The 22,425-nt window shown below is 41.3% G+C and overlaps 2 long non-coding RNA genes across 3 annotated transcripts; both read left to right on the top strand.

Annotated features, from left to right (window-relative positions):
• Nucleotides 1-273: 273 nt before the first annotated feature.
• LOC123579389 lies at nt 274-22,128 on the top strand. Of its 2 annotated transcripts, none has more exons than XR_006702736.1 (4): nt 274-506; nt 1,137-1,307; nt 3,627-3,762; nt 22,084-22,128. It is a non-coding gene; the product is annotated as an uncharacterized LOC123579389 (long non-coding RNA). The 2 variants fall into 2 exon arrangements; XR_006702735.1 differs by having other exon boundaries at nt 3,627-5,697; nt 22,084-22,125.
• On the top strand, nt 13,478-20,439 carry LOC123579388. The gene is made up of 2 exons (XR_006702734.1): nt 13,478-14,476; nt 14,746-20,439. It is a non-coding gene; the product is annotated as an uncharacterized LOC123579388 (long non-coding RNA).
• Nucleotides 22,129-22,425: the final 297 nt, after the last annotated feature.

Here is a 22,425-nt window from a genome sequence, read left to right as displayed (position 1 = left end):
GCCTGCTGCAGGGGAAAAAAAAAAAATAAAAATAACAGAAGGCGAGAGGGACCCAGCTCTTGCTGGGTCTGCGGCTGTCGGCGACACAGAAAGGAAGAGGAAACGAGGAAGGCACTGGGAAACGAAGGAGTGGACAAGGGTGGAAGAGAAAGAGGGAGCAACAGCAAGAAAAACCAAGTGATGATGGGCACCTGGTTCCAGGGATCTCGGTGGCTTGGAGGAAGCCCCCATCGTGGTCGCCTGCTCCGTGCACCGTGCAGCGGACTCCCTCGGCTCTGGGAGTGAGAAGTGACTCACAGTTTTGGTATCTCCTACGTAAGAGCTTTGGGGGGATTCCTTGGCTTGCTGACAAGGACAGGAAGAAAGCAGCAGCAGCGAGGTAAAACACGATCACTTCCAACTGCCTTGTGGAGGATATGCAGTCGCTTGGTTCGACTGGAACAGCTTGCCGCTCTCTGATGGCACGCGGAGGGAGAATAATTAAAAAGGCCAGCATCACTTGCTAAGTGAGTAAACACAAAGCCGTTCCAAACGTGCTCTCCAGCTAATGAGAAGCTGTAATTTCTTATACTTGAAGGCGAAACAAGACAGTGATGAGGCTTAGTGGAGTGTGTGTTTGCCTGGATATGGAGGTGGGGGTGGTGGTGATGGTGGTGGTGGTGGTGGTGGTGGTGGTGGTGGTGGAGGAGATAAATCGACTAATTGTTGGCAATGTTTAAAAAAGGGATTACTGGAAAAGACAGTGAAATGATGACAGGAAAACATCTTGGACCAGAGCCAAAAAAAAAAAAAAAAAAAAAAATCGAGGCAAATCAAGTCTGCAGCTCAGAGGAAACACCCCTTGCTCCTGTCGGAGGCTCGGACAGGAATTGCCTGGTGTTCCTCAGCCAACATGAAATCCTGTGTGGGCACCAGGGGACAGGACCAGGGACCATCAGGGTGTCCAGAGGAAGGAACCACAGCATTCCAGGTTACACAGCTATGTCATACTTTAAGAAAACAAAACAGTAAAAACCAACCTGTCCTTTCCTTTTAATTGGAGCTCCTGCATGCTCAAAATTGCTTCAGTTTATTAAAAGCAACCCCTAAATGTGCCTTCTGATAATAGGAGCTGCCGATTCTCTGTTTGTCTCCAGGAAGCTGCTGCAATGTTACAAAAATATCCTGGAAAAAGGAGGTTGAGGAGATTCGGTTTTCCGTAGACTGGGCTTCTGGCGATGGTGCCAGGTGATTGTCTTTTGCCATTTGAACCACCATGGGGGAGATAGTCTGGGGTTCCTCTTCTGTTGTCACCCAGCTGTGGCATGGTGAGTCCAAAACCAGTCATGAATAGGACTTTTTTAAATACAGGGTTCCAAACACAAATGACAAAGTGGAGACCCCGAGGAATAAAATGAGCTGGATCTTCTTTTATTTCTGGGTGTTCATTTAACTGAGCTATCTGGTTCTCTTTCACCTGAATGGAATTGGGGCTTTTTTTCTTGAAATGATTTCTGAGACTGGAAGGTCAATAGATAAGATGTCCTCCTTCTGACTGGGATTTTATTCTCCATGTTGCTTTTTAAATTCGGACTCCCCCATACATTGCAAGTTTCTTGAGCAGGAGAAATATATCCTGCAGAAGTATGCCTTGGAAACCCAGAGGAGGAGGAATTAAGCCAGTCGTGGATGTCTTGGGCACCTTGCGTTGCATTTCTTCAGCATTCATAGAGACCTGTGTCTATACTGTATGTGTGTGTGTGTGTGTGTGTGTGTGTGTGTGTGTGATGGCATTACATGTAGTGTGTGCTTGCATGTGTGTGGCTCTGTGTCTGTGTCTCTCTCGGAGAGGGAGGAAAAGAGAATAAAGTCGGAGCAGACAGTGTTTGGGCATTTATGCAATTCATGCCGAGAATGCTCAATGCTGCAAGGCAGACAGCCACCCATCCCCGGACTCTGCTGCTCTGGAGGGCCTGTACAGACCTGATCTGAATGTTAAATGCAGGAGACGAAATTAGCATACTAACCAAAGATGTCAACCCCTCCTTGCGATCAGTAAATGGCCGTCTACTCTCTTTAAAGCCGGCATCGCCATGCGCGCCAGCCACTTAACCATGTCCTCTGTCAGGTCCTTTTTTGTGTTTGTTTTTTTGTTTTTGTTTTTTGATGAAAGACTGGAAATTCATTAATGAGGAGGGAAGGAAGGGCTTCAAGGGGCTGTAATGAAAACAAATGATCCTCTTTAAACCTCATGACGGCCAAAGCTGGTGGGGGGGGGGTTTGCTTTCTGCTCTGGGGCTGGAGAATAGGAAATTCCACAGACAACAGACCACTTGACGAGAGCCCAAGAACGCAATGCTTGGGAATTTCTTCTATGTGGCAAACACCAGCCATGGCCAGTACATCTGTATGAATAAAACTTAGGAATGAGCTTTATCTTCCTAACTCTAAAGTGTGGTCAACCAGATGTCTTTCCACTTTATCACAGGTTATCAAATTTTCTTGACCTTTTGAGGGTAGGAAGAGCCTCCTGGGATCTTTTGGCGAATTGTCTCAGCTTCTGAAGTAATACGAATTTTTCTCTTGGGCTACGCATTAGACTTATCCCAAAGGAAGTAGTTGCTTTTATTTTAATCTCTAGCATACAGAAAAACTCACAAGGAAGATTTGACTTGTACTTCTGCAGAGCCCCATGGTAAAGTAGATGGAATGTTGTTTAAGAGCTAAGATTCAGGCACTCCCCACCAAGTATCTGGGATGGGAAAAGTTTGTTTCCTTTTTCCATCTTTTAGCCACTTTATCCTTGGACAAACATCTTCTCTTCCATTGTAGTGTACCAGTGGTCTGACTTATAACAGGGGTCATACTGTCTGACATACTTCAGGATGACCTGTGGGCCCCAGCCTGAGGAGGCAAGAGGGAGGAGTGGAACTTGGGATGAACTGGAGACAGAGCCGCTCACTTCTATTTAGGGCTATAAAAGCCACGCTTTGTGTTGCCTAATCTTCCGATGTTCTAAGAGGTGGTAGATATTGGGATGTTTAAATATAACTATATTGATTTTGAAACACTGGCTCCAGTTGTGTGTGTGTCTTAAACAATCCATGGGTCAAACAAAAAATATTTTTGAGGATGGTCTTGGTCCACAGCATGCCACTTTACAATATTTGCTTTAGTTTAAAATACTTAGCACCTATGTATTTTTGTTTTATTTTATTTTACATTATATTTTCCTAATGCCCAGGCTTTCTGTGAAATACTGTGTTTTATTTCATTTATAACACATATACATATTAGCAACTATATGGCACACATCAGTAGGAGGGTATATTCTGTTGGAACAAGAGGGAACTGCTAATTTAAAACAATAAAGAGGGGAAGGAAATGGATGTGTGCCTGGCTTACTTGCCTTGTGGTCCCTGGCATCTTAGCAGTCATGGTATAATGCTATCTTTTTCTAAGGTAGTGATCTCCACAAAGATTTTTTTTTCTTACAAAGGTCATGGCTGGGAAGATTAAATACCTAGAAAGAAATATGTTTGCATATTTTCATATTTATCTCCACCTGTTGTTACCATTAGTGATTAGTGAGTGCTATGTTAACGTTTAAAAACAATTAATTTTTTTTTCCTCTTATTCATCCACAGAACTCTACATCTCAAGTGGGTAAGAAAAAAAAAAAAGATAGAAATCCCCAGAAGAGAGATCCTGCACGTAGTTTGGAAGAAATTTTTCCCATGGCACCTGATATAACTTCAGCAGGAAAAGGCATCTCAGCAGATGGTAACGGGCAGCAAAGAGGCCCCCCTCTCACACAAGTACAATAGGGCCTTCCAATTTCCAAGGTGTTCTTCATGCGTATTATCCTGTTTAATTCTCACTACAACCCAGCAAGGCAGATTGTATTTAGCTTGTTTTGCATGTGAGGATATTCAGGCTCTGGGAGATGACGAAACTGCATCAAGTTGGAAGCTGGTAAGAGGCATTCACGGATTCTGAGTCTTAGCCTCATGCTGTTTCATTATTCTTCATAGATTCTTCTAGAAATATCCTCTTCAGAACCCCTTACCCAAGGCTTCCTCTATTCTTGATCCTCTCTCATCCTCCCCACCCTTACTCCCTCACTATGAGGTTCTCATTTTGTAATCTGTGTAATTTGTAGTCATGTGCAATTTGAAAATGCTCCTTATACCCTGCCAGCAGTTAAGAACCAGGGCTAAGTTCCAACTGGCAATGGCAGAAACCTTCTTTAACTTTTCACTTTCTCTTATCTGCCCCCTCCCCGCTCCCTTGTTCCCTTGAAAGTCAGGTTTATCCACAGCCAGTCTACATTTGCCCTGTTTTTAGCTCTTTGCTTTCTTTCGCATCTCTAACAAAGCACTCTGCTTCCATTTCTACTCCCCATTAAAACTACCTCAGGTCATTAATGACCAATTCAATTGTACTTTCCTTCCCCATAGTTACAGTCTCTTGACCACTCCCTCCTCCATGACACTCTTGTCTTCTTTCCTATCTGATACAATGCTATGCTAGATTTCCTCCTTTATTTATGGCTGCTTCATCTCAGACTTATTCTTCCTTTTTAATCCCTTTAATATTAGTGTTCCCCCAAGTGGTTTCTGTGGTTCTCCTCTATTCTCAACTGCCTTGTGTAAATGTAAACCCTTGATTTCAATAATCATCTCTAAACTAATCATCAAATTCTCATCTCCAGCCCAAACCACTCTCCTGAACTCAGCTCTGGATATCTGGCTGCCTGCTGACATCTCCTCAGGCACTCCTAACTCAATACCCTCTAAACTTACCATCATCCCCAAACCTTCTCCTTCTGGATCCCTTTTCCTTCACCCCTCTCACTGCCAACTGCTCTTTGAGCTCTTTCAATACTACTTTCTTAATTTCTCTCTAACCACTCATTTTCACTAAATTCTGACTGCTCCTCTCTTGGTTTATTTTCCCAGTGGCTTTCTAACAGCCTAGCTGTTGTCTTCATTCTCAGACAAGCCCAGCCCACAATGCATTCTCTGTACTACTTCTAACTCATCTATAGAACATGCAAATATGACCATTTTGCTTGCCTCTGTGAAACTTCAGTGGACTCTTTCTAACTTGGTCTTCAAGGCTCCTCATGATCAGGGCCTTGCATCTTCCCAGCCTTCTTTCTTAAAATTCTTCCATTTCTCACCCTATATTATAGGTCACAGAATACTCATAGCTCTTTTATGCCTCTAGGGTCTCATAAAATGTTCCTGCCTCATGGAATGTTCACCTCTACTTTTTTTCATTTGGCCAATTCCTTCACCTTCATGGTTCTGTTCCAGCAAGAAGCAATACACCCCCCCACCCCACCCAAGATTCCTACTACGGATTATATGCTGCCACAAGCCCTATACCCCTGCCCGCTGTCCCACAGCATTTACCCCACTGGCATAGTAATCAGGTTCTCCTATTTGACTGTGAGACACTTAGAGGTAGAGACTGTGACTTTTATCCCTGTGTTCCCAGAACCCAGCACAGGTTCTGGTGTATACTGGATGCTTAATATATTAACATTACTGTTTTTATTCTGAGTATAATAAATGCTGTTTTTTTGAGCTGTCAAATTACAGGTCCCCCAAATAATCAAACTGAGGGAAATACAGCAACCATTTCTCATGGTGGAAAAAAGATTTCCTATGGTGCAGTTCTCACTTACATCAGTTTTTTGACTTCTGTCAGGTGAGAAATGAATGCGGGGGTGGTCTTGAGGTGTGTGCTGATGTGGTAGAAACTTTGGAGTTAATTAGCAGCTTTGGCTAAAGCTGAACTTCCTTTGTGGAGTTCCTGGAGGAAACACTAAATTAACAGTTCAAGGTTACTATTAGAAAAATAGCCTGTTTCCCTTAGGTTATGCCTCAGGGAGCTCGTTGTTCTCCCTGCCATTTCTAAGATGTGTCTACCTTCCTTTGGACCTGGCTACATCTGCCACTTTAAGCCTAGTCTTTCTAACAAAGGTGAAATCCCTTGAGGTCAAGACTGCTGAATGCTTCTTTTGCATATCTTCCAATAGCAGTATATAGCTCCTAGGAGAAATATAAGGTTAGGTTCCTTTGAGCCTCTGGTCATCATATTTTTGTCAAGTGATCAATACATAACCTTGTTTTAAGTGTGTTGTTGTTTAAAGACGTCTTATTTAATATATATTGCTGAATCATTAGTATTGAATTCATGGCCAATATCATTATAACTCTTTGCCTGATTGAAACTTATCTAATACATGTGTTCTGTCTGTAAGTCACAGCATAGGCTGCTCATACTTAATAACACCAGACCACACTTTTGCATTATTGGGAGCCATTTTAAACAGTGAACCAAAAGTACAAAATGTGAAAGATGTAGCACTAAATAAACAGGGAATAAAACACATGTCTACAGTATGAGAATTGAAACAAGAAGGCAGAGTATTGCTTCATTCAAACTCGGCTGGGAATGTGCCTATTGAAGTACTTACTCTATATTTTTGCCCCTCTGTACATGTCCACAAATGACCATCAAAACACTGTAAGTACTGCTGCATTACAAATAACTTGGAGTAGGTGAATTTTTAAGTACAGAGTCTATGAATGAAGATTGATTGTACTACCAGAATATATGGATAAAACATTAGAGCTTTTGCTTATTTCCAAGTAGAGACGATGATGACCTTGTTCACAGTGCAATTCTGACTTTGGAGTTCATTCTTTAATTTGTACAAAACTTCATTCTGGAAAAGGATCACCTTCACTTTCTTGGAACTCTTCACATAAATAATTGCCACTCACTAGAAGTTGATTGTTGGGGGTGGGATGGTGCATTTTACTCAAAGAAACAAAACTGGTTTGTTGTAATGAGATGCAAAGGCTGGGCAATCATTTAGACTCCATCTCCAACTAGGTGAAGTCTCCCACTGTCACCTTTACCCGCTTAATGTTTATGATTTAAAGGTGGCCTCAGCAAAATTACAATTGACTCATGTTAGGCTTCTTTGCCTACATAAAGAGGATTTTATATGACTGCCTTAAAAAGCTATTCTTTGGAGCTAAATCGTGCCCTCTTTGGGTCATATCTTCACTTACATTTCATTTTGCAAACAGCTGCTCAGAAGTTCATTTTTTGCTGTTTTCTTATTGATTTCCATCTGGTTGCAAAGAATGGATGAAGCATTCTAAACACTATGTTACCCTTTCACACAAGCCAGAGGCACAGACACACATGCGTTTTAGAAGTCAGGAAAAGGGGTAAATCAGGAATTTACAGTGTAAAGCATAGCAGGATTTCAGATAACTGGAGTGATGACAAGAGCCTCTGGAACTTCTTACTATGTCTCGCTACAAGTGAGCTTGGAGTTGATTCCAAAAGGATTGGAATCTCTGCTCTGTTATATTTGCTTGCTGCCATCCTAATGGAATTGGATAACTGCCTTGAGAGCTGTTCCCTCTTCTGGGAAATGGGGACCATGATACTAACCTCCAGGAATGACTGTGAGGATTAAATGAGATAAATGTATGTAAAGTGCTCAGCTTGAAGTCAGGCAGAAAGGTACTATGAAAATGGGAATTGGGAATTGTTGCTTTTGTTATATTTTTGTAGATTCCTAATTAGTCACCTGCCCTGACTTCTAGGTAATACACATTCATGGAAACATGGAAGACTGGAGTTGAAAGAGCTGCTCTAGGGCAACTTCCACAAGGCACAGAGGAGAATGTTGGCCGAACAGGATTAACTAGTGTAGCATTCCACAGCTAGTTAGGGCAGAATCAAAAGGAAAATGCAGCTCTCTGAAGTCTGGTTCACAACTATTCAGTAAAGTCCTCTATACCCACATTTCCATTATAGAACCTACTACAACTATCTGTCTGCCACCCCTTCTTCCTTAACCACTAGCCTGATAACCATTGCTCTGTGGACTGGTATCTTCTTTGGCAGAAACACTTGGAGCTAATAGCAACAGCCAAGTAGAGTTTTTAGAACAGGAATCATTGAGCATGATTTCTTCATATTTTTGACTATATCTATATCTATATACACATACACACATATCTATATGTGTATGTATATATATATAAAGAAATCATATATATATGAAGAAATCATATATGTATGTGAAGAAAACATATATATATATACACATATATCTATGAACAGATAATATTCACAGTATATTAATGTAATACAAAGCAAAAATGATTATAGAATCTACAGAGGGAATGCTCTTTTAAAAAAGCGATCAATTATTTTGTAGTTCTCTGCAGTAATTTGCAAGATGCTCCTTTGGAAGACCCCCCAGGGAAATGCCACCTGGTATTAAAACCCCAAAGCTTATAAATGATCATGCAATGAAGGGATGAGAGAACTTGGCTGGGCAAACTGGATGGGGCTGGTTAATTTCCACCAAGCCTGTCTTATTGAGGACAGGCATTAAGTGGGCTATTCTAGGAGCCAGCAACTTTTTCATTGGTGTGGAGATGTAGGGTGGGAGATGAGAAAAGGTAGTCCTAGAAACTGTCCACAGTCCACAGTCCAACTGTCCACAGTCCAGAAACTGGGCGGTGCCATGGAATGATGGATTATGTGGCATTCAAGTAAGAAGTTATATCCAGCAGGATGTGGTAATGGTAAAACAAGGCATGATGTGCCCATGAGTCCTGGAGGTGAAGATGAGGTCAGAGTCTGAAGTGTTTGACACAAGAGAGGGGTCTACTATTGTGGAGTTTCAGCTAAGGGAGCTAGGTGCCTCACATGGCTGCAGAAACACCAAGGTACAGCCAGCATCACAAGACAGGGTGGTCCCAACCTCTACTTAGATGAGTCGGGTTATACAAGTAGGTATCAAAATTTGGAAGTAGTTAGGCAGGCCTGGAAAGATTGGGGTATCCTCACCTATTTTATCACATGAGAGATTAATCTTTGCTATGAATTATTCATAATTATCCTTGAGCAAATAACAATATTTCTTAGTGGCTATTGGAAGGTTTGCAGGGCAAGATCCTCCTATTTCTCCATGGCTGTGTCCCATTCGTTCTTATTCCTTACTAATTTTGGTCCTCATTCTACTCATATGGAACAGTCTCAAAAGCTTGTATAAGATGTAACTTCATCAGAATATCCTTCTTGCAAAAGGTCTGGAACTGTATTTAATCTGCCAAGGTAATAGGTTTAAGTGAAACACAGCTGACTTAACCAGCCTACTAAGCTATTATATTTGCATTTTATATTGAACATGCCCCTAATATTCTCTTTGTTAGATGAAATTGACATTTCCGTATGACGGTAAATGCTAAACTGTGAATAGCTTTCATGAGGGTTTTGCTTCATCATTTCCGTCATTCTATAGGCATAGAAAAAGATCGCAATGAATACACGTAAGCATCCAACACAATGCTTCTTGCAGTATAATCTGTTCAGTGGCTTAATTTAGATTTATGCAACATCTCACTTATCCAGAATTCAACCATTCAGCAGCTACCTTACTTGTCTAGACTTAATTGAAAATAAAAGCCCTATGAAAGACAGGAGAGTTGTTGCTGAAGTGACATGTATGAAAGTCCCTGGAACATTCAGTCTCAGTTGGATGTGAGGTTTCCTCCAAGTACCAAATTTGAATGGTACACTGATGGCCAGGAGTTCTCTCAGGTAATGGCATCATGTAAGGCTGCCCTCCCTTGAAAGGAATAGTTGTGTAAGCAGAAGTTCTGTGCAAGCAGAAGCTGAGCTCTTAGATCTTTTTTAGCATGGGATACTCTTGAAGGTATGTTGGCCCCTGTGAGGAACGGGAAATGGCATCAGTGGTCCAATAGAAGTTGGTGCTTCTAGTCTGAAATTCTTGGTTTCTAGGACATCTCTTTAATTCAGCTGCCACTTCTTTAGAGGGTACATGACAATATCTGAATTGAGAAGTGGAAAACAGAGAGCTCCAGGACTTTGCCAGGCAACAGGGCCTGTAATTTAGTAGCAGCATCCACAGAAATTTCCATACTCCTGGGTGTGGCTAGAGAACTATGGAAAGATCTATTGGGAGCATACTTAAGTGGCAGATGAAGAAATCTTCTAGAAAAGTATTTGTCTTGAGGAGAAGCTCAGGCATATAAACTTGATTCCAGAAGAAAGACAGGGTAATCAACAGAGTGGTTGGATTTGGGGCACAAGATATCCTCCACTGTGAAGATGATCCCTCACTCCTCCTTCTTCCAGGCCAAAGCCCAGGACACAGGGCTGAGTCTCAGTGACAAGTAAAAAGCTCATGAACTAATTTCACACAGAGCCTTTTTGAGTGGTGGGACATGGGAGCCAGGAGCACGTGGGGATCAAGGCAACTGAGTGCAGAACAAAAGTCAGAAATTTCAACCTGAAGTAGGCATGGGTGCTCATGCCTTACCAGTCCCAGCTTCAGCAGATTCCCCTTAGTGACTGGCATAGTGATGTGGGATATCCCCAGCTTTTGCAGTAAGGAAAAGCTGGCAGAAAGCAATGCCACCAGCTGTGGGAATAACTGGAGGAAGTGCTTTTGCCTGGATAGCAGCCATATACCCTCATAGCAGCTGTGACAGTGGCAGGATGAGGCACACTCACAAAGCCTGAAATGCAGCAGAAGACTCAGATCAGGAGGCACAGAGAGGACTTAGGTAAGCACACATGACATCCCCCCCCCCCACTGGATTACCTCCTAGAACACCTGAGGGAGATTTTGAGTGAAATTAGAGGTTCTACAGTTACAGGTGGATGTTAAAGCCACACACATCAACATGGCCCTAGTTCCACATTGGCATGACCTGAAATTGGCTATCTCAGCAACCTAAGCTTGGAAACTCTGTGAATAAAGGATGGATATCAGAAACATGACATCAGAGGTGGTCAGACTCTATTCTCTTGCACATGAGAACTGATTTAGAAGCTTCTGTCTCCATTTCCCCCAAAGCTAATAGCAGTTACTACATTGTTCTTTAAGTATTGAGTTACTCATCTCTCTCTTCTAGTGAGCTGTAAGCTCACTGAGGAAAGGGACTATATTTTATTCATCTATAGATTCCCACTACTTAACACTGTGTCAAGCAAATAGCAGACACTTAATCAACGTTTTTTGGACGAACAGGTAAATATGTGAATAAATCAAGAGATGTCACAAATGAGATGGCTATCTGTGATAAGATTATGTAAACAAATAAGGATCATATCCCATAACATTGTGTGGAAAGAAGTGGAAGACCCCATCCAGAGCCGTCCAAGGCTGAAGTGAGTTCAGGGGAATATGTATAGTCCAAAGCTGGCTACTATATGGGCTCTTTCAGAACCTCCTGGAACCTCTGTAGATTGTAGTCTCTAGTCGTGATCTAAGTGTTCCAAAACAGTTCAACACAACTCTGCAATGATCATACAGGGTGTCAGTTCCATACACGATAATTGAGGGTCTTGATAAAGAAGTAAAAGAGTAAGAAAAGTAAGGGTCCTACAAGATGAGAAGGAATGGCAGATGAACTTGTGCCACCTCTAGATCCATAAACTTCAAAAGGCCTGGGTCCTTGGCCTTGGACCATGATTGGATATGCTCCAGTGGGATATGCACCTCAGGCAACTGTGGGTTGTGGACAGAGCACAAGACCACTCCCCTGCGCTCTTCCCTGAGAATGTAGTGAGAAGATCCACTCCTCTGTGAACAATCCTAGGCTTCTTAGCTAAGGTTTCATGGTAATGGTTCTGGTGAAGGTGGCACCTTGGCCAGGTGACCTTCAATGGCTGACAGGTGGTCATTTGTCTCTTGATTCCAAGCCCCGGAGTCGTGACATTTTAGGAGGGAGCTGATCCACACTGGTCCATGGAGGTCCCAGAAGTTAAGTGTCCTGAATACCAGGGCCTGATGGTGATCACTGGGCTCTGGCTTCTTCCTCACAGCCAGGGGCTTGGAGGAAGGAAGCTTAACCAAACAAAGAAGGACTCTTAAGTCATAGATTTATGAGTCTGTATTTCCAAGCAGGATTTCTCTACAGCTACATTTGGAGCTGTGAGCACAGGGCTCAGGAGTCTGGAGGCAAATGGATTAGGAATACAGAAACCAGGCTGATTGGCTCCTTAAGTAGCCAGCTGGGTCACTACCACCCATTGAGCCCTGAGATGCTGTGGGTGGTGGAAGGCTTTAGCAGCTTGATTATGCTTCCAACAGCAGGGTGGGGAGGGTGTTCCTTGCTATACAGATCTCTTGATTAATCTATACTTACTGTTAATTCTACCTTATTTATTTAAGAGAGAGAGCCAGAGAGCAAGAGAGCCATAACAACACATTTTCCTTTTAAATGCTTGTATTTTTTATAAGTGCATTTATTTATGTATTTATGTATTTATTTATTTGTAATCTCTATGCTCATCATGGGGCTGGAACTCATGACCTCTAAGTCGGCCAGGGGTCCCTAAATGCTTGTATTTTAAAACAAACCTATATACTCTTTAGGTATGACATTCTTAAAATAAGTATCATGAGGTATACTTTTCCACTCTTAGAACTTGCAATGCCTTCAGTTCCTGGAAATTAGGTTTTACACAAACCAGTAATTTTAAAATGGTTCCTTTGTTCTTGACTGGTTAAGAAACTGATGGTTATAGACATTTTCATAATATAATATTTAACATTTTCAGAATGGAAAAATCCCTCTATACTAAATTGACATATATGCATATTTGCTTCAAGTTTTCCATTCAGAAAGTGTGAGTGTGTGTGTGCATGTACATATTTGTATTTAATAGTCTGTGTATATATGTACATGTGTGTTTGTGTGTGTGCACACATATGTATGTATACTGTGTATATGATGTGTCTGTGTGTATATTTATATGTGGAGTGTGTGTGTGTGTGTGTGTGTTGTGGGTCAAGGGAGGCTATAATAGGCATCTTCTCCACGTGGAGTGTACACTAGAATGAAGTGTCTGCTTTTTTGGATCATTTAAGGGCAGAAATCTTGCATTTCATCCTTACATTGAAACGAAGTTTTTTTTAAACAAAAAACTGAAAACTACATTTTTATTCCAAAAGATTGAGTAGAATAGTACTTTAAAAATAATTTTAGTGATTTAAATTGAAGGCCCTGAAAAAATTCCCATCCATGGTTCGAATCTATTTTCTGGCCCAGAGCCCAAAGCGTTTCATTAGATTGAGAATTGGATACAATTTCATTTACTTTAAGCTTTTGCTGCTCAGGATTTTGTTCTTCAGAGAGGAGCTAACAAGTGTCGATGGCCATGTTGGCCTCAATAATAGATCTCCTTTTCTTGAATGATCTATTTCAGTTGCATTATTATCATTTCAAGATGGCCTTGTGCTTACAGACACATTCTCAGTGAACATAACAAGAATGCTGATATTTCCTCTATGTGGTTTGCCTCTTCAGTTAGTAACTTTGTTTGGAGAAAACATCCTCAACTTATTTTCCACAAAGCCATTTGCAAAAGAGAGGTTATCTAAAGAATTCTCTTCCATATTGTATTCTTGTTATTACTAAAGAAGATTTTGTGCTATAAACCATATTGAGACTTTTAAAACCATTTTAAGCAGTAATTAATGAAAATTCTGTTACCTTTTCAATAAACAGAACTGACATATCAGTAAGAAATAGATAACCCACAGAAAAATGGGCAGATGACTGGAATAGTGACTTCACACACAAAAGGAAATCCAAATGGCCAATCAGTGCTCAGATTCACTGGAATTAAGGAAACGCAAAATAAACTACAATGAGAGACACCTCCTACACCCCCCTGGCTTGGCAAACATTGAAGTCCGACAATAACAAGTGTTGGCATGGGTGCAAAGAACAACGGATACTCATGCATTGCTGGTGGGATTGTAAAGACACTAGTTTGGAAAATAGTTTTGCGTTAATTAGTAAAGCTGAAGAGATGCACTCCCCCTGACATCCCCCTAAAATCTCTTCCAATAACTTTAAAAAGTGGCTCCCAAAGTATGGTCCCTATTCTCAGCTGGTAGCATCAGCATCACCTGGGAACTTCTTAGAAATATAAACTCTCAAATGTAACCTCAGTTCCACTGAATCAGACACCTGAGGGTGGAGCCTTGTCATTTGTGAACCATCTGGGTGATGGTCATGAGCTTTCAATTAGAAGAAGCACCACCTGAGAGAAATTTGTGAGCATGGGTACAGGATACATGATAAAAATGTTCACAGTAGCAACCACGTATCCATCAACAGGAACACGGTCCCTTCTATTTATACAATGGAATATTACATTAAAATACATGCATTAAAAATGAATGCATTCCATGGATAAAACTTATGGTCAGTCATTATGTTGAAGAAAAGAAGCAAAACACAAATGAAAAAAAAAAAAAAACCCTGAAGAGAAGAAAGGAATTGATTACCATAAAATCCAGGAAAATGCTTATCAGTATTGGAGAAGGAAGGAAGTATGATCAAGAAGGAGCTTGCAGTGGAGCTGGAGTTTATGAGCGGCTGACAATATTCCCTGTTTTGACCTGGTAGGTGATTACATCTTCCTTGACTTTATGAGTATACTATAAACTGTATATATGTGCTTTTCCAAATATATATTGCCTTTTACAGTGAAAATAAATTTTTGTGTCTATCAAAGCTTTCAACATTGCTACCAAAATCAAATTTAACCAAATTATAACCTGCCTACCTTTGTAAGTCTGCTTGATTCTCCTTCCCATTATAAGAAGCTCCTCCATAACATTACTACTTCTGTTCTTTTTTTTTTTTTTTTTTTTTTTATGTCTTCCTGCAGGGGAAAGAGAGTTGGGGACAGACTCGAAGATGACTATCAGCCAGAGTCATTATCCCTTCTTCTCCCTAAATGTGTAGAGGAGTCGAAAAGCAACCAGGCTTCTCAGTAAGCGAGGTTGATATCACCCATGTGATCCAAGGTTCTGCTCCCACTTTTGACTTGGTTGTTTATTTGCAAACTTCTTTAATGATTTCTGTTAGACTGGATTCATGCACAGTTAGAAGGGAAGAAATAACACATTAGTTCTTCCAAATATAATAGTGATGGTACAGATGCTGGTTGGATCATACTTGAATTGTCTGAGTTTAAAGCAGAAGGTACTTCTCAAACAATTTTAAAGTCAGGTCCTTATTTTTATTTTGTTTCAATTAAGACAGGTGTACCTTGGCCACAGGTCTATGGTGATTGAATTGATAGCTATTTATCCTACATGGATAATATCATTCTTTTGTCAATAGTAATGATCATGTGAGTATGAACACATAAAAAATATAGCTACATATTATGATACAACATACCAAGCACAGTGTTTGTACAGAGTAGGTGCTCAGTGAACACTCAACTGATATAAGCAGATCTGTCATATAAAAATATGTCTAAAATACAAGTATTATTATAAATTGTTATATAATTTAGCTGTCTAATTTTTCTGGTGTGTGTATTTATTATTATGTGAATATATGTATATGGCATAAAATTAGCCATTTTTGGTGTGCATTTCAGTGGCATTAATTATATTCACAATGCAACCATCTAGCCACCCGGTTTTCACCCTCATTTTAATGCCTTTGTTAGAATCGACTTTGGTATTTCAAATTGCTTTCTTAAAACTTCCTCTAATACAGCCGCTCCCTCTTCCTACACTTTATCTTTTGCCATCTTTGCCAGGTCCTTGGTCTCTTTTACAGCCTGAATCACGTGTGTTATCTCATATGTGGGGGACCAGATTTCTGTGTCAAGAGGACTTTTTTTCCTTCTTCAGCTCAGCTTACAGTTGTCCAATAGTGGAAGCTGTTACATTAAACTATGGAGAATTAAAACAAAAAAAATCCATTCTTACTAGGAAAAATGTAGACTCTTGGTTTCAGAATCCTTTGGGACCCATCATGGGTTATCTAAAGTACCAAAAATTATTAGCCTGATGTCTTAGTGGAAGTACTCAGGATATTAATTCACCAGTTGTATATAATTCCCAAGTTAGTCTCTCATGCCAAACAGTGACTAATTAAGCTGTGGATAATGTCATGCTGCAAGAGTGATAAAACAATAATGATGGTGATAATAACAATAGCTAACACTGAGTGCTGTTAGGTGCCAAGCATGGTTCTAAGGCTGTTATGTGCATTACTTCAGGTAGTCATCATAATAATCCTATGGCATATATACAGTCGTTAGCCTATTTTATAGATGAAGAAACCAAGACTCAGAGAGGTAAATTATATGTACAAAGGTTATAGGATCTGAACCCAAGCAGATGGATCTCAGAGCCTTGCTCTTCGTCACCGTACTGTGACCCCTATTTAAGAGTAGAACCCAAGAGAATGCTTAATTCTCATGTCCCTTGTAGGAGGCTAGTTACTGCAGGTGAAAACATACAAAAATAGATTAGGAACAAGAATAACACACACACACACACACACACACACACACACACACACACTCCTTTATTTCTTTGGGGGGTCAGTGAGAGGTGGAGCACAGAGCTGGGAGAATTAGCCTGTTAGTAATCAGTTAATAATAAGTGCTAAAAGAAAGGCATTTGGAGAAAAATATCATGGCAGTTTAGTTGGGAGGAGATTATTTTTAGCTACTACGCAGGAAGGAGTTGAGTATACAATGTAGAGCCATCAAAGATTTTTCGGCACAAAAGGAATATAATGAAAGCTATGCTTTTAGGAAAATAAAGCTGCCATCAGTGACTATTATGGCCTGGAAGGAGAAAAGACTCAAGGTGGAAAGGCCAATTTAGAGGTGTCTATAGGAACCCACAGGACAGGTAGGGAGGGCTGGAATGAGGGCAGTGACCATAGGCATGGAGAGGTGGGGAGAGGCTCTACAGAGGAAGGCCAGAGCAATGGATATGAAGGGTCAAGTTGACTACAAGATTCCAATCAGGATGAGTGACAGAATGGGGTCTCATTAAGAGAAACAGAAAAGATGGGAGGAGAAGAGCACCTGGGAGGAAAGTGCAGGTACAGAATTTGAAGCTCTGGTAAGATGCATAGGGACACTGTTGAGGAATTTAACTTTGAGAGGGAAGTTAGAGTGGGGACCTAGAGTTACTGCAGAGCCTGGAGAGTGAAAATCATGGAAATGGAGGAGAATGTCAAGGGAAAATATAGAGTCAAATCAAGAGTGTTAAAGACAGAATCTTGGGGAACATTTACATTTAGAGGCAATAAGTAGTCAGAAAAGATAAAGTTAGACAGATAGGAAGAGTTGAGAGCAGCAAAGCCAAGGGAGGAGAACATGTGGAGAGTGAGGGAGTAAGAGACAAGATGAAAGGTCATGGAAGGCACAACAAAAGATGAGGCATTGGGTTTGGCAATAGAGACTTGCAAGGAAGCAGCTTCACTTGAGTGGTGGGGGAGAGGGGGGTTTAGGGGATGAGTGTCTGGTGAGAAAGGGGAGGATGCAGCAAGTGTAGACACACCTCCCAAGAGGTTTGTTGATGAGGCATACATGAGTATAGTTCAAAGTAGTAGAAGGATCAGGGGAAAGTTTGGTTTAGGGAAAAAGAACCAAGGTTCAGGGATTAACTGGAAGAAACCCAGTGGAGCAGAGAGAAAGAAAATGCGTGAGAGGGGGCAGGGAGAGAGTGAGAGAGAGAGATAACTGACGCAACCAGAGTAGGCAGGCAGAAAGCAAGTGAGAGTCCAAAGAGAGGGAGGCATTGGGCAGGAGAAGGGCCTTTCTTCGTCCAACACTTAAAGAAAGGAGGAGAAGATGAAGAAAGCTGTTGATGTTAGATATGAGAGGGAGAGCACTTTGGGAGCTCATGGAGGAAGGCCAACCAGAAAAAAGTGAGAGCGTGGACAGCATAGAAGTACTTGATCAAAGTGCAACAGGGTTGCAATAAACACAGAGAGAAGTATGGCATGTAGTCAACAGAGGAAGGACAGTGAAAGATACTGGGGAATGAGGGCCACCTGATGTTGGATAACACGTATGGTGGAGCAACTACATCAGTTCCTGACTTTTTAAAAACTGGATTGTTTAGGCAGGGAGCAGATATGTAGGAGCAGCAGACGGTGGAATTCACTCTGGTTTGGGAGTTAGAATAGGAGTCCAACCGAGGCACAAAGGGTCAAAGTCACTAAGGAGTAGATAGAAAGGCCAGAGGACTGAGAGAAAAACATTGCCTGGTATGGTGGCGCTGGAGGATCAGCTCCCCTTTGAAAGTAACCTGCTCTGGAAGCACAGCTGACTGACAGCCTCCAGTAGTCTCAGCACTTGTGGATTCACTCAGTATTCGTCCCAGGCCAGGCTGCTTCCAGGCTGCACCAGTAAGGACTAAAGCCAGTGAAGGGACTAAATTTGGCCATCTTTCCCCATGTGGGACTCCTCTCATAATTAAGTGTGCTCAGGGACTCCGTTGGCTTGGTTGAGATTTTTCTCTGACTTTTCTCTGGAGTCTGAAGCTCTTCCTACCCAAACCCTCCTGCCCTCTCTCCTTCTTAGCTATTACAACTGCCTGCCAATTTGAAGACTCTCCCAACCTGAATCCCTCTCACTTTTTTCCTCCCCAGCATTTCCCCCAATAAATCTCTCACATGTCTAATTCTATTTTTGTTTCTGCCTTTTTGGAAGTCCTGAAGGGACACACTTGGGCTTGCTATTATTAGTGGAGGACCTAGTGATTGGAAGATGTAGGCAATGAAGTGACTGCAAAGATGTGAAGATTTTGTTTATGCAATTCCTTTTTGAATTATAGACTCACAGGAAGATGCAAAAATAGTACAGAGATTTCCCCTATACCCTTCACTCTGCTTTCTCCAGTGGTAACATCTTATATAATTAAAACCAAGAAATTGATATTGATATAATATTGTTAACAAGTTCATATGATTTGGGGTAATCTGTTTCTCATTATGTTCCTGTCCACATCATAGATATATTGATCTCATCTTCTTTGCAAAAGGCCACTTAAATAACAGTTCCTTCCAAGTCAACCAGCTCTATAACCGCAAGGTTTGTAAGATGCATAAATAAAGCCATTAGGTGGAGGGAAAAATAGAAAAATGACATATGTCTATTGAGGAGAGGGCTCCCCATCCACCCAAACATCCATCCATCCATCCATCCATCCATCCATCCATCCATCCTTCCATCCATGTTTGCTAAGCTTTTCCTAAGTGTTAGGACCTATATTGTGCATCTACTGCATTAGAATACTGATATCAAAATGGTAGAAGCAGCTACCACACCTGTGCTTGAATTAAGATGCAATGAGGAACCCAAATATATAGTTGTTTTGTGGGCAAAGGATATCCAGATTGGCCCTGTGATCATTTTTACCTAGGCAGTAATTCAACTGGTAGCAACCATATGCTCAACAGCCAGGATCATGCCTTTTTATGAGTCACTGTAAAGCACCAAGTGCATTGACATATACTTCATAAATGCTAAATAATAACAAGTCAGTGAACCTAGAAGTATTGGATTCAGTATTCGAGACATTAAATCCAAGTTATTCTGTTCTAGAAGCAAGGCAAACAAATAAATCAGCCCCAAATCAAATAAAGCCCACATCCATCCCCGGCCAGCAGTGGGTGTTGTCTGGAACGCACTTTAGGGGCGAGTGGCTCTCTCATGAAGGGGCACTTGTTAGTACTTTACCTGACATATCATATACAGTGCCTTGCCTGTGATTTGGGAGGAGAGTTTAATATCTGACCCACAGAAGACAACAGCAACAGTATGTTCTTAAAGCTCCACTTCCCTTTATTTGATACCAGAAAATACTATCTGCTGAAGCTCTTGAGAAGAGCAACAGTCACCCACTGAGCAATTAGACTGATCCTGGTGGGAAGTCTCTGTAGGCAGCACTGGGAGACTCTGTATGTATTTCAAAGCCAAGATTTAGTTTTCCTTTAAGACAGAAGTCTCTTCATGGCTGCCTGTGACTCCTTGAGGGTTTAGGCACACAATATAGAAAGCATGAAATGCTATGGATGCTATACTGGCAATCAAACTAGCCTACAGCACAGTTGCATGCTTTTCTGATTCACAGGCCAGAGCCTTGAGCAGTGTCTGGTTCTGTCTGATTTGGGATCTCTGGACACAGGCCCTTCTGTCTAGAAGTCTGCCATCTTGGTTCCACATGCAAACATGATTTACCTCCAGCCACATCCCTTTAGTCATTTCATAGTGATGACATCCTTGGGAGCAAAGCCCAACCTTCCATAGCAAAAGATTGACGGCAAAGCCATTGTAAAGTGAAGAGGTAATAACTATGACATCTCCAGGAGTGATACACACCAATGAGATCACATTTTGAATGGAGTCTAGAGGAGATTCTATCCTTTAACAGTCATTTCCAAAAGGATTTTACTCTCATTCAATTGCAGCCAAGGGGAAGGGAGCCAAAGACACCTAGATTTAGCCAACAAAGTGTTGAGGGGAGGAATGAGCCAAAGGGGAAGGTACAGAGCCAAGAAACAAAAGGTAAAAAAAAACCATCAGAAGCCGACTTTGTTAATTCTTATATGAATACAAGTGATTTCAGCCAGTTGCTGCTTGGCCCAGACCTAACTCATCATATCTCACAGAACTAAATGTACACGTAGATAAAATGATGCTTACAGTGGTTAGGACAGTGGTTCTCAAACGTTACTGTGCATCCAGTTTACCTGGGGAGTTTGTTAAAAAGGCAGATTTCTGTTCTTCAGCCTCAGAGATTCTGACTTGGTAGGTCTGGGACGGGACTTGAAAAATGTACATTTTTAGCAAGTACTCCAGTGATAGAAGCAGATGTATTGCCCATAATATATTAGAAGTCATTGCTTTAAATCACTGCCCTTCAATCTTTCTGAAGATGTGATATTAAGAAGTTTATAGAAATATTTTCCAAGTAATCCAGCCCAAACCTTTCATTTTGCAGATGAAGAAATTGAAGGCTTTGGTAACCTTCTCAAGGTCGCTAACCCAGTTAAAGGTGGAAAGTCAGGACTAGAAGCAAAGTCTAGTCACTGTGCCTTTTGCATTTACTATACTGTTTGGTTTGCATTTACTATACCTTCTCTCCTTCAAGTCCTGTTAGATATACATGCACATAAGTAGAAATGAGAATGTGTGGGTTAGTTTTTAAATTTTTATATTCTTTGAAGCAATTGGTGAGAACTTCAGTGTTGCCAAAGCAAACATTCAGAAGGAAATGGTACTTACCCTCTCCTAAATCAATGGTGAAAAAGATGATAGAAGGGACTCAAAATTGTCCTCTGAACAATCACAGTGTCTGGGTCCCCCCAGCTCAGTGCCTGGGATAAAACAAAAAAGTAAACAGTTGCAAGAAATTGTATTTGTTTCTGATGCTGCATTAAAATAACAAGTACTTTGCATAAGCTTTATTAGAATCAAATCAGATTTAGGTGTCATAATTATGCTCTTCATCTTTAGGTTAATTTCTCACTTTACTTTGTGAGGCCATGGTCAATTTAAGCTGAAGGGTTTTGTGTCTCAGCAAATTCCAGAGCTGTCTTGACAAGGATCACTGGAAGACTAGTCCATAGTAGTTAGAGGACCCTCTGATATGGGCTACAGGGCTCTGAGAACTTCACACTCACTTGTTTTCTGGTTCTTCTCTTTATATATGAAAGTGAAAACTGAGTACATCCTCATTTCAAATGAATGGGAAGTCAGAGAAGTTATTCCAAGAACAGTGACTAGATCTTCACAATTTAAGAGGGTGCCCTCATTCATGGGCTCATTCATTCATTCATTCATTCATTCATTCAATATTTATGAAGACCTTTTATATCCCAGGCAGTTGTTCTGCTCAGTAGCTTATTGACTAGAAGGAGGGCAATGTGAAGCCTGTTGACTAGAAGGTGGGTAAATACTGATTACCAGTTACTCAAGTCATTTTTAAAAAAAAAGTTTATTTATTTATTTTGAGAGAGAGAAAGCACAAGCATGAGCGGGGGGAGGAGCAGAAATGGAGAGAGAGAATCCCAAGCAGGCTCCACACTGTCAGCGCAGACCCCCAACCCAGGAACTGTGAGATCATGACCCGAGCCAAAATTGAGAGTTGAACGCTTAACGGATTGAACCACCCAGGTGCCCTCGTCATTTAAAAAAAATTTTTTTTCAACGTTTGTTTATTTTTTTTTGGGACAGAGAGAGACAGAGCATGAACGGGGGAGGGGCAGAGAGAGAGGGAGACACAGAATCGGAAACAGGCTCCAGGCTCCGAGCCATCAGCCCAGAGCCCGACGCGGGGCTCGAACTCACGGGCCGCGAGATCGTGACCTGGCTGAAGTCGGACGCTTAACCGACTGCGCCACCCAGGCGCCCCTCATCATTTAATAGAAAGGTCATGTGTTGTGGAAGCAAGAGCATTCAACTGGGAGTCAAAAGATCCAGTTCAAATTTGGGGCCATTTTGACAACAGCAGAGTTTCTAAACTTCAACACTGCTGATACTGGGAGCCAAATAGTTCCTTGTGTGGGGAGAGCTATC

This window comes from Leopardus geoffroyi, chromosome E2 (assembly GCF_018350155.1).
Source record: "Leopardus geoffroyi isolate Oge1 chromosome E2, O.geoffroyi_Oge1_pat1.0, whole genome shotgun sequence".
NCBI lineage: Eukaryota > Metazoa > Chordata > Mammalia > Carnivora > Felidae > Leopardus > Leopardus geoffroyi.
Note: the sequence above shows the minus strand (reverse complement) of the source record. Positions and strands in the feature narration are given on the sequence as shown.